Raw genomic sequence first — 14875 nt, 5'->3', positions numbered from 1 at the left:
CAGGAATACCTGTCGCAGAAGAGAAGAACTATGTACTCCAGAGGACTTTGTGTTACTTTATGATTTTTACATTTTCCATTCAGAGGGAAAGATAAAACTTTTGGCAAGTCACAAGATCCGTCTCTTTTCCCTTTCTGCTCAGCCCAGCAGCGTGTGCTCCCTAGCCATCTCGCCTTCAGCTTTAGAGAAAGGCCTCTGGTTTTCAGACACTCTCTCTCATTTTATTTGATTTATTAATTTCAATTCCAATTATATTGTCTTATATTACGTTATTTTGGATTCTGATATCTTATTTTAGTAAATTAGCTTTCCTCCTGAGACCATTGCCACTGTTCTGTTTTTAGGACCATCTCCCTACCCTTTTTCCATTTCCCCTTTCCCTTTCCTGGGACATGGGTCTGTGAACCCCCTGCCCTATTAGTCACAGAATGGGACTGAACTGGCCCGAAAACTTTTGACATCTATATTCTTAATCATAAATAGATATTTATGGAATAATCATACACTTCCTCCAAAATGTACATGGACTGTGCAAAGTAATTACATATCCTGGCAAGGAGAGTGTTTTTGATCTTTGGTTTCATATTTATTCTTCAGAGTGCACCTAAGACATCATAATGATTATATCCTTCATTATGCTCTGCCTTCAAATATAAAAAAAATCTAAAAAGATTCATCTGGGGGAAAAAAGTCAATTAACACAAATGAATCTCAGACAAACAGACTGTGGCCTATAGGTGGCAAATCGCTGCAACTGTGAGGGAAATGAGAAAAGAAAAGTGATATACAGCTGTTCAAGACAGGTCATTTTGTAAACAGATAAGGCCACAACTCAGCATCTTGTCTCTGTTGCAACAGATGTTCAAATGTTAGAAAAAAAATTAAGTGTAGGAAGTTATATTATCTCATGGTTGATTAGAAGAAGAGAGCTCTAAGGGTTTCAGTTAGATTTCAGATATAAACCTCTGCTTCCAGCTGAGACATCCTGTATTATCCAAGATTTCTGCAGGACTGACTTTTATGACACAGGCTTGGTGGAAATACTAGTCTTTCTGACGTGATATCTAGATGATATCCTATAATACGTATGGTTTCATAAAATGCCTAACTGAAACAATTGAATCACTTCATAGTATCCAGCTATTTCTGTAGCAAGAGATGCTACTTTTCTCTAGTAAAGGATAAAGGGAGAGAAGCTCTACGTGTTAGGAGGAACAGAATTCATGTTCCAGGGAAAATGATATACTAAGCACAGACTGTGTGACTGTTCTCTCCTTGGAACAATCCTTGGCTGTACTCAGACGAATTTGGAAAGCCATAGATCTTTCTAGCCAGGCTTCTGTGGTCTTGTATATTGTGTTGTGGAGGTAGGAAACAGGACTAATACATAGGATCTCCATAACCAAGCCATCATAGTATTTCTGGGCTGTGGCATAAGCAAAATAAAATAGACTGCATTGGAAAACTACCTGGAAAGTTAGCTGAAAGTTATTCTGTGAGAATGTTTCTATGGGACATTTTTTATCCCTCTGTGATTAAGTAATCATTCAAACCATCCTTGACAACTACTCATTCTACTTCAATATAAATGAGTTATACCAATATGTATGAGAACAGTACGTTTGTGTTTTAGTTCATATATAAACACATATATACTATTACTTAGAAATCTCTTTTCAAGTAAATTATACAGTATAAAATATGAATATTCTGAAAATAGCATCCAGAGTAGAAAGAATCTGATGCAGAGTGTCTTAAAAGACATTAAAAATTAATAGAAAAATGAAATACCTACACCAACTCTATTTAAGCTGATCAGTGTATTATATATCTCTTCTCCCTCCTATCCTAAATCTAAATTTAGTTTCTCTGGACATTTTTTGTGCTTTTTTATTTTTATTTTTTTGTCTGCCTATATTTTCATTTACCTCATTGTACTTTTCTGTTTGTTTGTTTGTTTGTTTTGGAGGGGGGATTTGTTATACACTACTTTTCTCATAGGAAAATAGAACAGTAGCAGTATTTTACCATGTTGCTGCCAGCAAGAAGGGAAGGTTCAAAAGAAAACTTCAAAGGACTTGGGAAGGTTTTTTTTTTTTTGGTAGTTATTATTTTGAAGAACCTGCAGACTGTTTTATTGGAATAGAAACACAGTAGGGAAACTCTGCTCAGAAAACAGCCAGATACTGAATACATAGAACTGTGACTGTAGACACAACGAGCCTCATACCATTTTCTTACATGTATGGCTGTTCAGCAGAATTTTTCCTGATTTACCTTAGTCTAGCTGAAAGCATATTCCAGCCCAATGAGCTTACAAAACATCTAAGGAAAGAAATGTAGGAGTCTAATATTCAATCAGTTGATATTTTATTTCTTGTTTTTCATTTTCTCTTTTTGCTCTTTGATTTCTTATCTCCCTTCTACTTGCTTAAATGAAATTTTGATTAGGTTGTTTATTATTATAGCATAAAGACAGTGTCTCCTTCCAAAATTTTGTCTGGATATGGCATTCAGTTTTATAACACTGCATATTTATGCAGTAAATAATGATTATTTAGAATTAGTAGAGAACAGCATCTTGAATATTCAAACGGAAGAAATGTATGAGTGGGAAAGAAGCTCTGAATATAGGTAGGTATGTTGCTACAGAAGTAATGCCTCCTATTTATTTCCAATGAAACTACAACAGATAAATGGAGCACAATAGTGCTATTTGATAAAGCAAATTCTCGTTTACAAAGTACTATTTGTCAATATAGTCATCACCATTAGCTATGCACTTCGGCCAGTAATGAACAAAATCCTGCATACTGTGCTCATAAAAATATGCACTAGTGGAGATAACCAACTATTTCACAGCCGCTATGACAACATAGTTCCTAGGAAAATTGCAGAATCACAGAATTGTAAGGGTTGGAAGGGACCTCTAGAGATCATCTAGTCCAACTCCCCTGACAAAAGAGGCTCCCTAGCCCAGGTTGCACAGGTAGGCGTCCAGGTGGGTCTTGGACGTCTCCAGAGAAGGAGACTCCACAACCTCTCTGGGAAGCTTGTTCCAGCACTCTGTCACCTTCACTGTGAAGAAGTACCCACACACATTTGTGCAGAACTTCCTATGCATCAGTTTGTTGCCATTTCCCCTTGATCTATCACCACACACTGCTGAGAAGAGTTCAGCTCCATCCTTTTGCCTCTTATTCTTATTTATTCTTTATTTATTCTTATTTATAGACGTGGACCAGATCCCCTCTGAGTCTTCTTTTTTCAAGGCTGAACAGATCCAGGTCTCTCAGCCTTACCTTATTAGTGAGGTGTTCCAGACCCTTTACGATCTTTTAGTACTACATTGGACTCTTTCCAGAAGATACTTGTCTTTTTTTACCAGCTGCCCATGCAGTGCATCTTATCAAACTGAACACATGGAGGTCAGAACAGGCCAAATCTGGAATACATGGTGTGTGTAGTACAACAGTTCAGACAAGATAGGCAATGTGCTCCATGGTTTTCAAATTGGTATTTTTCCTGGCAGTTATCATGTTGCAAGAGAAAGATTGCCTTCTTCTCTGTCATGATTTTGGAACTTCAAGCCTTCAACTTTTCTGGCATCATGATGAAGTGGTCAGAGTTGATGGTTTGTCCAGATCCCAGGAAATCAGTAGGATCACTCCTTTCCTATTCCACAATACAGTGTACATTACTTTTTCTTTGTTAGGGATTATCTTTGATAGTTAATGTTGCTGCACCATGGACCACCATTTTGACTCTTGTTTGTATCAGTGACAACATGCCTAATCACTAGTAATGATGTGATCCAGGAAACTGTCACCTTCAGGCCTGTACTTGTTCAACTGAAAAATTCGCAGTTATCTCTTTTTCTATGAGAGCATTTGTGGGACCCACTTCATTCAAACTTTGTGATTTTTCAACATTGCTACCATCATTTCCAATGCACTGAAGCTGATATTCAGATCAGCACACAGTTCTCTTGATATAATCTGAAAATTTGCATGGATGAGTTAATCAATATGCTCTTCATTTTGTAGTGTGGCAGCTGTGCATTGCTGCCCAGAATGTGGCTTGTCTCATGCTGCTGTGGCCACTGCTGAAATATCACCCACTACCTCAGCACATTCCCATCCACTGTTTGGTTTCCACAAGTGCTCAGAAAGCATCAATGAATGTCATGGGTGCCATTTTTTCTGCATAGAGGAATTCAGTTCCACATCTTTGCTTCATATGCACTTCTATGTCAGATGGCGCTCTGTCAGACTGCCCCTCTGCTGCCACCTTTTGCATTGCAACAAAATATAATGGAATATTAGGTTTTAACCTCTACTACCATACCACCAACATCCACCTCTGGTATCATGGATTAACAAAATAAAATGTTGATTGAATTGCTCTTAGAGAAGCCCTCGTACATTAATAAATATCCTTTGCATATATATTGTTACTTCTTCACAAGTATATATACATGACATTCGGACTACATTGATAGATTTTCTGTGTTGTCGTATTAAAAAATAATAATTCCAACAGTTAGCTTCAATGGAAAAAAAAGCACTTAGTTAAATGTCATCTTCAAAACCCATATTTCACAGTTCAGAAGCATTCCAGAGGTAATTGACAGCTACTCTTTTAATTTGCCTTCATCTACAACAACTCATTCTAGTGATTTTATTATAATGTACATAAATATATAAATAAATGAATATTCTTTATGTGAAATGTTCCATACAACATCTGGTAGTTCACTTTCATGTGTGCTTATGCATACATGCTCACAAGACAAAACCTGATGAGATCCTTACCAAGATTAACACAAAGAAACTCCAAATAATTTTTTCTGCATGAAAAACTCTGGCATGAGTTTACTTACACTGCTTTATCAGACACACAAATGCTGAATTCAGCCCAACATAAAATATAGACCGGTATTCATGAAAAAAAAAAAAAAGTAGAAATTAAGCAAAACAAAATTGAAAAAAAAAACAAAAAAGAGATATTTTTCTATATGATCTTATTTTTCCCAACTGGAGTTTATTTTGCGATAAGCTCATGAGATTCCAATTAACAATATCAGAATTTGGCATAATTGTTTCCTGAATATTTATTTTCTAAAATGTTAGACAATAGTCATCAAATTAATCATTTTTTGAAGAACATACTGACTACTAGGTAAATTGAAACAAATCTTTTGATATTTTATAATCGGGTATAAATTATTAAATTGCACTTTATTTTTCCCTAGTTTCTGGAGAAATATAATCAATATTTACAGTTAGAATGATGTAAATTTAATGTAAAAGGCTTACTAAGTCTAAGATACTCTTTAAACTGATTAGAAAAATAGTTTATTCTAAATGTGAATACATTTATTCTTTGTCATGCTTTTATGATTTTTGGTACTGGTATTCCACATCATAACATCATGTAGTGCATTTAGAGTTAAAGAGTTAATGCTCCAGCTCCGTGGATCATCAATAGTTCCAGGTATACCTGTCTCAGAAGAGAAGAAGAACTCTATCGTCACTGAACTGGGCCGAGTCTGCTCATAAACCATTGACAATCTTTTATAAGTAATTTTATTAAAAAAACCCTAAAAATATATATATTTTTTCCATTTTTTCCTCAAGGATTTCACAGTGTGCATACTTAAGTCATTCTACATTATTATCCATAAATGATTATCCTGGGAACAGGACTGCAATTGTATGTTTTCGAGTTATACCCTATGGTGATGATCCTTTAAACTGATTTTGGTGTGAACCAAAATCGTCTTGCATGAGACCCTAAAAAACACAGCAGATTGACTCTAATTAAATTACCTTGTAATCTTAAAGTTTTGTAGCTGAGAATTTGCTCTATTGAACAGTGTTATTATGTACCATGTATTTGTTGTTGATTCCATGGAAATAAATAGGAGGTATTTCTTTTGGACCAGTAGGCATATTAGCAAATTTACTAGCTTATGCATGACTAAATATTCACTGAATAATATTTCTTAACAGTTTTTTGTACATACATACTGCAATATTTATGTGTATGTTTCTATTCCTCCTGACTAATCAACTGAAAATAATGAAAGGAAAATAATTATGAATATTGAGTAACAAAGATTTTTGCCTGATTGTCCTTAATCTCTAATAGAAGTATGGTGAGTAATCAGCTGCAAATATTATTGAATAGGAATATGGGCATCTAATAAAATGCAGATGAATTATATTTATTTTCTGAGATTTAATTCGTATTATTTAACATCCTATAGATGAGACCATTGCAATAGCCTAATGTACCCTACTATACAGCTCTAACAGAAGGTAGAATAAGTCCATTAATGCAGCACCTGATTGTGCTTCTAACTTATATTAATTATCTGCAAATATAATCTTTCAAAATAAATGGCCTTTAAATGTTCTTACTGGCAAAATTCTGTCTGGAAATTTTTTTTACTGGCAAAATTATCTGGAAAAAAGAAAGCACTCTAGAGGGTATATGAACAGATGGGTAAAGACACAAAATTACTACAAATCTGGAGCTGTGTACTCTTTTATTTCCAAGCTCATCATGTGTGAAATATCCATACCAGCATATTGTCTTTTTTTAAATTATTATTATTATTTAGATTGTTTCCAGGTATAAAACTTATTCATAACACTTAATTGTTATGACGTGCAAAATTAAGATAATCTACCACAGTGAAAAGTATGCTGAAGGTTTTCTAGTTAGTTTTTTGAATTGTAATTAGCTAAGAAAATATATTTAATTGAATACTTATAATTTAAATAGAAACATTGAGTCTAACAGGCAAGGTAAAGATGCTGAGGAATCAGATTCATTCTACCACTGAATTGATTTTTTTCTTAATCAGATGAGACAGTTAAGAATTAAGTCTTTCCTGTTTTCTTGCTTCTTTTTTTGTTTTTTCACTATATATAAAAAAAAAGGAAAACAAGAAGGAAAACATTCTTAAGGTATCTGGCTTATCTACATAGCTAATAGCCTTGAATAAACACTGAAAATTATTTCCATTTTTTTCCTTCTGAACATATATTCTGAGGTTATTTTTCCAACTCCATAAAAGTTAATGGGAATTTATATGTTAATTTTACATATGCCAGAAATTCTTCTAGGACCTGGTCCTCAACATTTGTGCGGTAAAAGAAAAGAAAGAATAACACACTAACACCAACTGAAACAAAATCAAACAAACAGACGAACAAACAAGAAGTTTAAGTTTTGACTTTCAGCAAATGTTAGAAGCTGTTTTACAAGCAAGACACCTTAAAGAACATAATTTCAGAAACACATTTCCTTTCTGAATAATGATCTGAAAAGAATCATGGAATCATATAGTCAGAGAAACAATGAATTTTAGAATGGCTTGAGTTGGAAGGGACGTTAAAAATCATCTAGTTCCAATCCCCCTACCATAAGCAAGGTTACCAACTATTCGGCTTCCAAATGCCCCATCCAACTTGGCCTTGAACACCTTCAGGGATGGGGCATCCACAGCTTTTGTGGACAACCTATTCCAGGCCCTCACCACCCTCTGAGTAAAAAAAATAAATAAAAAGTCTCCTAATATCTAATCTACATCACCCCTCTTTAAATATAAATGTTATGTGAGATGTTGAGTGGGGACACAGTCCGCCAGCTGATTAAAATTGAACAAAGGGATACCACGTGATGTTTTGCTCAGAAATAAAATATGACAAGCTATCCAAGCACGTATGCAAGCTCTGAAAAATTGAAACTTTTTCTTCCTGTTTCAGTTTGTTAAAAACTTTATTTTGTTATAACATGAATGAAAAAGTCTCCATTTGTAAGTTGATTGAACAATCCCTATTTTAAAAAATATCGCAGTTCTGAGAAAAAGCCTGGAAAGTGTAGCTGGGGTAATTCATTGTTCTCAGAGTTATCTGGATTTAGGATTTTGAAAGAAATAGCTGCACAAATTTAATTATTGAAAGTGATAAAGGAAGAGCTGTGGCTTGTGAGGTCAGTGAGCAATGAAACGATGAAAGGCTAACGTCCTTTCAGATCTCCTTCCTCCCCTTTCTTTCTTGTGCTTATTTTCCTTTCTTCTTCCACAGCAATTTTGTTTTGTTCAATGGTCTATACTGGCTGCATGGGAAATAATTTGATCAAATTTGTGTTAAATTTAAATATAACTCTCAAGACAATATTCTCATAAACACATTTTCTATTATTTGGGTGTTCAGATGAAATCTACTGATATATTAGAGATGATGACAAGAAGAAATCAAAGAAACATTATGTTGACTTCTCACCAAACAAACAAGTATCATTACGTTTTAAAAGATTAAGTATGCTCAGTCCCATAACCTTACATACTGAGTTTTGCAACAATAATAGCAATCTCTATGGCATAGAAGAATTTTGGAGGATTGATGAAAACTGGAGATGAATTATGCAGTCTCTTCTTATTTCTTTGGAGAACTTAGCATTTGGGAAAATACAATTCATTAGGTTACAGGCTTCCACATAACAAACTTCAGAATTTACAACTGGCTGCACTGCTGATCTGATACTGCTTTGCATACTAGTTGTCTGAATTGCTGGGTGTGATTCAGAACTATTGAGGCATCTGTGTATGTCAGTACCCACATATTTATACTGTGCTCAGGGCGGTTCATTTCCACCTTGATGCTCATGCAATGCTCAAATCACTTCTCTTAAGTTTTAACATTTATGCTGCGTTGTCCTTTGCAGTAGACTGAACTTTTAATACATTTCATCACATTTTTTACGGAATACTCTGTCTCAGTACTGAGACATTACTAAAGCCATACTGATGATGGTTAAAAATACAAGGTCAATTTAGAACTATCATGTTCAATGTGGATTTTGAATGTGCTGGCAATTTATTGAGGTTACTTAGAAATTAATTTTGATATGTCATATGGGAATCCTGTGGGAGAAATTTAATTATAATGTTAGGAATTTTCTTCAAAATAAGAAAGGGGAAATTTCAAAATATAATTGTCTTATAAAAGCAATATAAACTATAGTGCAAATATTTATTCCAGTAAACTTATTCCAAGGGAGTTGTATACTAGGCTTGGGAATCTTATAAAAAAATTACCTTTTTAGTTATAGGTTAATAGGTTCATAGGTAAACATATCATTTCTTCATCTTCACATACAATAATAATTTGATTGCATTCTTCTCTGCTTTTAGAGTAATTCTGAAACTACCAAATTAGAACTAGTTGGAAGATGGAACCAAGGTATGTATTAACTAGTTGATAAGTAAAGGGATGTGAGCACGGGAAAAGAAAATGACTGCACAAAACATATTGTCAATTTGTGTTTGGTAGAATATTTTCAGAGGTGTTTTTGCTATTAATTAGCTCTTTCACCAGTTTCACATTGTTAACAGGCTTACACAGGCAACTGCAACTGCTGAAAATACATGCCCTCAGATTCTAAATACAAAGTAAAATTTAGGAACCTAGGTACAGGATGGATACTACAGTAACATATCTATATGCATATCACTCAGCTTGTCCTGGAAATTAATATCTGATACTTCACAAATGTTTTGGAAAGCCTTCAGATGAGAACAGGTTTTGAATAGGATAATTAACCTTGATGCTAATTTCTTCATTTCAGAGCCAAACAGTGGCTGGAAAGATGTACTCACTTTTCACAGAGCACTAGATACTTATGGCTTGGAAAGAGGCTCTAATGATTCCAAAGTAAGTGTATTTCAAGCAGGCACTGAAAAGTTTTCCAACAGAGACTCATCCATCAAAATCTTGAAGAAGGACGCGATTCACAGAGAAGGTAATAGAGTCCCTAGCTGAATATTTACAGTGGTTTATTTTCATTCCTAAACCAGCTGAAGTGACTGTTTCCTGAGCCACTATGCTCACACAGCATAATACATATCCACTATCCTAAATGGTGCTTTTAGTTTATTAAAAATTAGTCTACATGCCTTTACTCCTGCAGCAAAGAGAACTGGAAATAATTAATCAGTAAGGTATCAAATCTGTATGTAATTCTGTAGGTATATCTGTTTGCAATTTATTACAACAGATACATTTAAAACAGATATAGAAGATTCTTTTGATGTTTTCAATTTCTCAGTTTTCATCAAATAATTCTCTGTTATTTACATTTTTATTTCATAAATCAGAAAATGTAGTGTTTTGGCTTTTGTATTCAGAGGTAAACTTCCACCATGTGAACTATGGATATTATGTCCAAAAGTAAATAAATAAAGTATGTAAGTAAGAAAAAGAAAGTGTGGATTACTTTACCTGTTTAGGGATCTGAAATCTAAGTTCATACTGCTTGTATAATTTGAGCTGAAAACAGCTCTCTCACAAGATGTTATCTGAGGCTTTTTAAGAATGATTAATACAAATCTGATGTATCCCATAAAGTACTGCTGTTTAGAATTCATTTTTTTCTGAAGCAACATGCAAATTGTAAAAGAGAATTTCATAGGAATATCATTTGAATGAACACTTCTATTACAGCTATCCTACTTTGTCTAAGGTTCTTTATTCTAAGGCTTCTCAGACAAACAATGGGTGAGATTTCTTAAGATTAAGAGAGGTGATATAAATCAGTTCTTAACCTGCTTACAAACCCTAGCTAAATATAAGCATGCACAGAAAGCATAAATTGCAAGTCTAGTTTTGAAAAGGTATAACTTCAAGTTGAGTTAACAAGCTATGTAGCACAGAAAAATCTCTAATTCAAATAAAACTGAATAGCTCTATCAATTCTAATGTTTGCATTGATTTGTTCTTCATAAAACCGTAACAAAAGTTTAAACATCATTTCCACAGCTTGGTTTTAGACATCTACTTTGTAGGTGCTGAATTCTGTGCTACAAGTTTCAGTGTAAAATCAGAGCAATCATCAGTGGATAAATTCTACAAATTAACCTCAGTAGTAGTTCTTGCTATATCAGTGGTAGGCATCACAAGATATATTTTAAAATTTCTTAATGGATAAATATTGTAGCCTTAAGTAACTTGCTACAGGTTGTAAACTTCTCTATTGATTTCTCTTCATGTGTGAATTGTCCTTGGTAGAAAACTGAAAAGTCATTCCAGACAGTGGATTGTAGTATGGCATTTAATGGAATATATTTCTTTACATTTCTTTCAACGTTTTAGGGATTTGCCTCACAAATGGAAACTTCATGTTCTGAAATGTATGTGTACAGGTGCAAAATTATGGTGGAAAAAGGAAGATGGTACTGTTTAGCTGGCCTGTGATGCACCTTCTTGGTTGCATGTTAATTTACTTGTAAGTACCAATATCTAAGGGGAAACATTATTAGAGGCATGTACTGAATGTAGCCCCTGAGCCACATGCACCCTGGCCAGCTCACAGCGCAGCTGACCTGGTAGCAGCTATTCCCCAGCAAGCAGTGTGGCCCAGCTCCCAAGCATGCTCCTACTGGTCAAAACAACCAAACACCAGAGTGCAATTGGGACTGTCTGGGCTGAAACTGGGACATGGGAAGGGCACAGTGCTGTGTTAAGGTATGGGAAATAATTGTATGCATTTTGGTACATCACCTAAACACAGTTCTGTGAACAATTAAAAAAAATGCACCCTTGCTTTCTGTTTTGATGTAGGAATTTGAGAATAGGTTTCAAGATTGCCAAAAAAAATCATCAATATATATTTATAACTCCACTTTCAGTCAACATAAATACATTACCTGTAATTTTTCAGATGTAATGTATAGAGTTATAATCAGATATTCAACACAAAAATTGGATCATATGTCTTTATCAGATTGATTTAAGTCCTATCTTAGCAGAAAGAAATATTATTTACCTCAGTCATACTTTATTGATGTCAGTGCTTTTTGGGAGTGCATATATTTGTGAATAATTTCAAGGGTGAAGTACAGGAAGAGTAAAATTTCATCAAAAATCTGATGAACAACTTGAGAACTCACTAAGAATTGCAACTACTGCCACTGAACAAGACTGATATATTAGTTTCACAAAAATAAAGTCAAATAGCCCATTAGTTTTACGCTTTCGTTTCTACTTTAATGTTTTAATAAAATGATTAAATATTAAAACATTTTATTATTATATATAAACAGTTTTATGAGGACTGTTCTGAAAGTAATGCCTTCTATTTTAGTATTTTGGCTCATAACTATAAGAATGGGTGTTAGTGGTATGGTAATAGGTTAAACCTTCCAACAATATTCCATTATATTTTGTTGCCATGTGATAGACAGCAACAGAGGGGCAGTCTGACAAAATGGCATCTGGTGTGGATGTGCATATGAACAAATCGAATTCCTCCATGCAGATAAAAATTGCACTCATTGATGTACTTGCTGAAAGTGTATAGAGACCCAAATAGTCAAAGTGAGTACAGTCAGGTGCTAGGTAGCGCTTTTCAGCAGTGGCAATAGAGGGTGCAGATTTTTACAAAACTTATATGTAGCTTCTTGTTCATAGCAAGCAAAAATGCATAGCTAATGGTGATGAGTATGATGAAAACTAGTGCTATGTATGTGAGAATTTGTTCTACCAAATTGAGTTATTGTGCTCTTCATATCTGTTGTAGTTACCATTGAAATAAATAAGAGGAATTACTTTTGTAGAGACCTATGTATATGCAGTCCAAGACAATTCCTCTTCACTCAGTGTGCCCCAGGCAAGTCAGATTGAGACATCCATGAATTAAAATTTAAGGTATGTTGATGTAAAGAAATTACCTAAACAAGCTTATATTACCACTCATTATGTTGCTTACATATGGAGAGAGATAGTTGTTTAGACTGCAGAGAACATATTAAAGAATAAAGGAGAAAATCAATAATATGTGTAAATTAAGTCAGAAGTGAAATGATATGATTACTACACAACAGCTCCACATCTTGTTCTGTGGTCCCCAGGTCTGGACACAATACTTCAGATGGAACCTCAGAAGGGCAGAGTAGAGGGAGACAGCCACCTCCATTGATCTGCTGACCACTCTTCTTTATCCACTGAATAGTCAACAGTTCAAATCTGTGCAACCTTAACTTGGCAACAAGTGCTCACCATTCTCCTTCTGAAGCTTGCAGAGCCTTAGTGCCCTGCCATGTGAGCTACTGCTCTGGCTGTTGCAGTATGCCATGGTTGTACAGCTGACACTCACACTCTGCCAGCCCTGTGTTCAGTGTGCAGTGGACTAGTTGCTGATCTCCCTGAGGCTTCTTTTAGGGACATGGATGGGGTCTCCATTGCCCAGGCAATGCCTATGCCATATCAGTCTTTCTCTCAAGTGTGCATCTTGAGATCAGTCGCTCTGGTTCTGGCTGGGCTGGCTCCAAAGTAGCTGCCTTGATGACTGTCATCTGAATGTAGTCATATGAAAGGTCGTTGATATAACTACATTGAATGTATATCTTTGCATAGTCAGAAAAATGAAACATAAGACACTTAGATCAATTTAATAAAAAGTAAAAAGCCCAAAACTCTTGCCTTTCATAATGCTTCCTCCTATATTGTCAAGACAAAGCAAAACAACAACGACAAAAAAGCAGGTATCTGTAAGAACAAATGAGAATAGCCCAGGCAAAGCATAGAAATTATTGCAACAGGATATACTCTTCCATTGTTTCCTACATCAAGCAAACGAATAGGATCATCTGCTATTTGTTAATGCTGGAATCAATCAGTTAAGTCCAGAAAACAGTATTCACTTCCTAAGAGGAGTATTCTTCTGTCTAAGAGTTTAAACAAGATTTTCAGAAATACCAAACAATGATTATGTAGTAACCCTAAGAAATATCGACTCTTGCATTTTTTTCTTTAGTTTCAACTTGAAAGGCATTGCACACAGAGAGCTACTTGCTCAGATCTATTTACTGAATTGCTAATGGAAGAGAACAGAAGATTTAGTTGCAATTCAAACATATACTCAGGTTTTTCCTCCCTTTGATATTAAGTGGTTTCACTAAGTCATTATTTATCTGTGGCAGCAAGGTGGGCCTTTAAATGTTACCTTTTACTAAAATGAAGATTCTTGAGTATTTTTCAAGGAAAAGAAAAAGTGCCTAAAACTCGACATCTCTTTTTTTACATCATTTAAATAAATTTAAGCGCTACATCTCTCAGAGAAATCTTGATTATGAAAAGGGCAATTTTCATTAGAACCTGTCTACTTGAAGAAAGCCAGGATAAAAAATGAAATGTTAAAATGTGGGTTATGTTAGATGTTACTTTAGAATTTTAGAAAAAATGAGAAATAATCAATTGTGTCAAATAATACACAGCATGCAAAAGCCAATTATGGAAATGAAGGCCCAAGGTTAGATTGCTACAATATTTTGTAATTCAATAAATATTAAAATCAACATCTTCCTTGTCTAATATGTAGCTATGGCAAGAATGAAAGAAGTGAAAATGCTTTTGTAGTCACCTGTCTAATTAACTTTTCTGTATTAAGACCTACATTTTCCAGGACTGTAACTGCAAAGACCACCAAAACCCAGGTTTACTTTAAATGTTTTTGTAACTTGTTTAAGAGATCAAAGGTAGAGCAAATAGTTTTTATACACCTTCAGCTGAAAACAAGTGACAAAATAAACTCATATTGCTGCAGCAATTTACAGAAGGTAAATTCTTTCCATAGGAGCATACCTCACTTCATTCTAACCGAAGCTTATAAATGGTGTACTGTAATTACATGTGTTAAGGCTATAAATCTCTAAAAAAAAATAATATTATGTATAATTCCCATTCCATTTTTATTTTTTTCTCTTATTTCCATTTGAACTCTCGTTTTGCTTTCTCTGGAATTCTATATATAATGAAAACAGACAATGTTTTATCACTAAAAATGTCAGCTAGATTTCAGATAT

This window comes from Cyrtonyx montezumae, unplaced genomic scaffold, assembly GCF_038088225.1.
Source record: "Cyrtonyx montezumae isolate F1298 unplaced genomic scaffold, pur_monq_1.0 scaffold_3, whole genome shotgun sequence".
Taxonomy (NCBI): domain Eukaryota; kingdom Metazoa; phylum Chordata; class Aves; order Galliformes; family Odontophoridae; genus Cyrtonyx; species Cyrtonyx montezumae.
Note: the sequence above shows the minus strand (reverse complement) of the source record.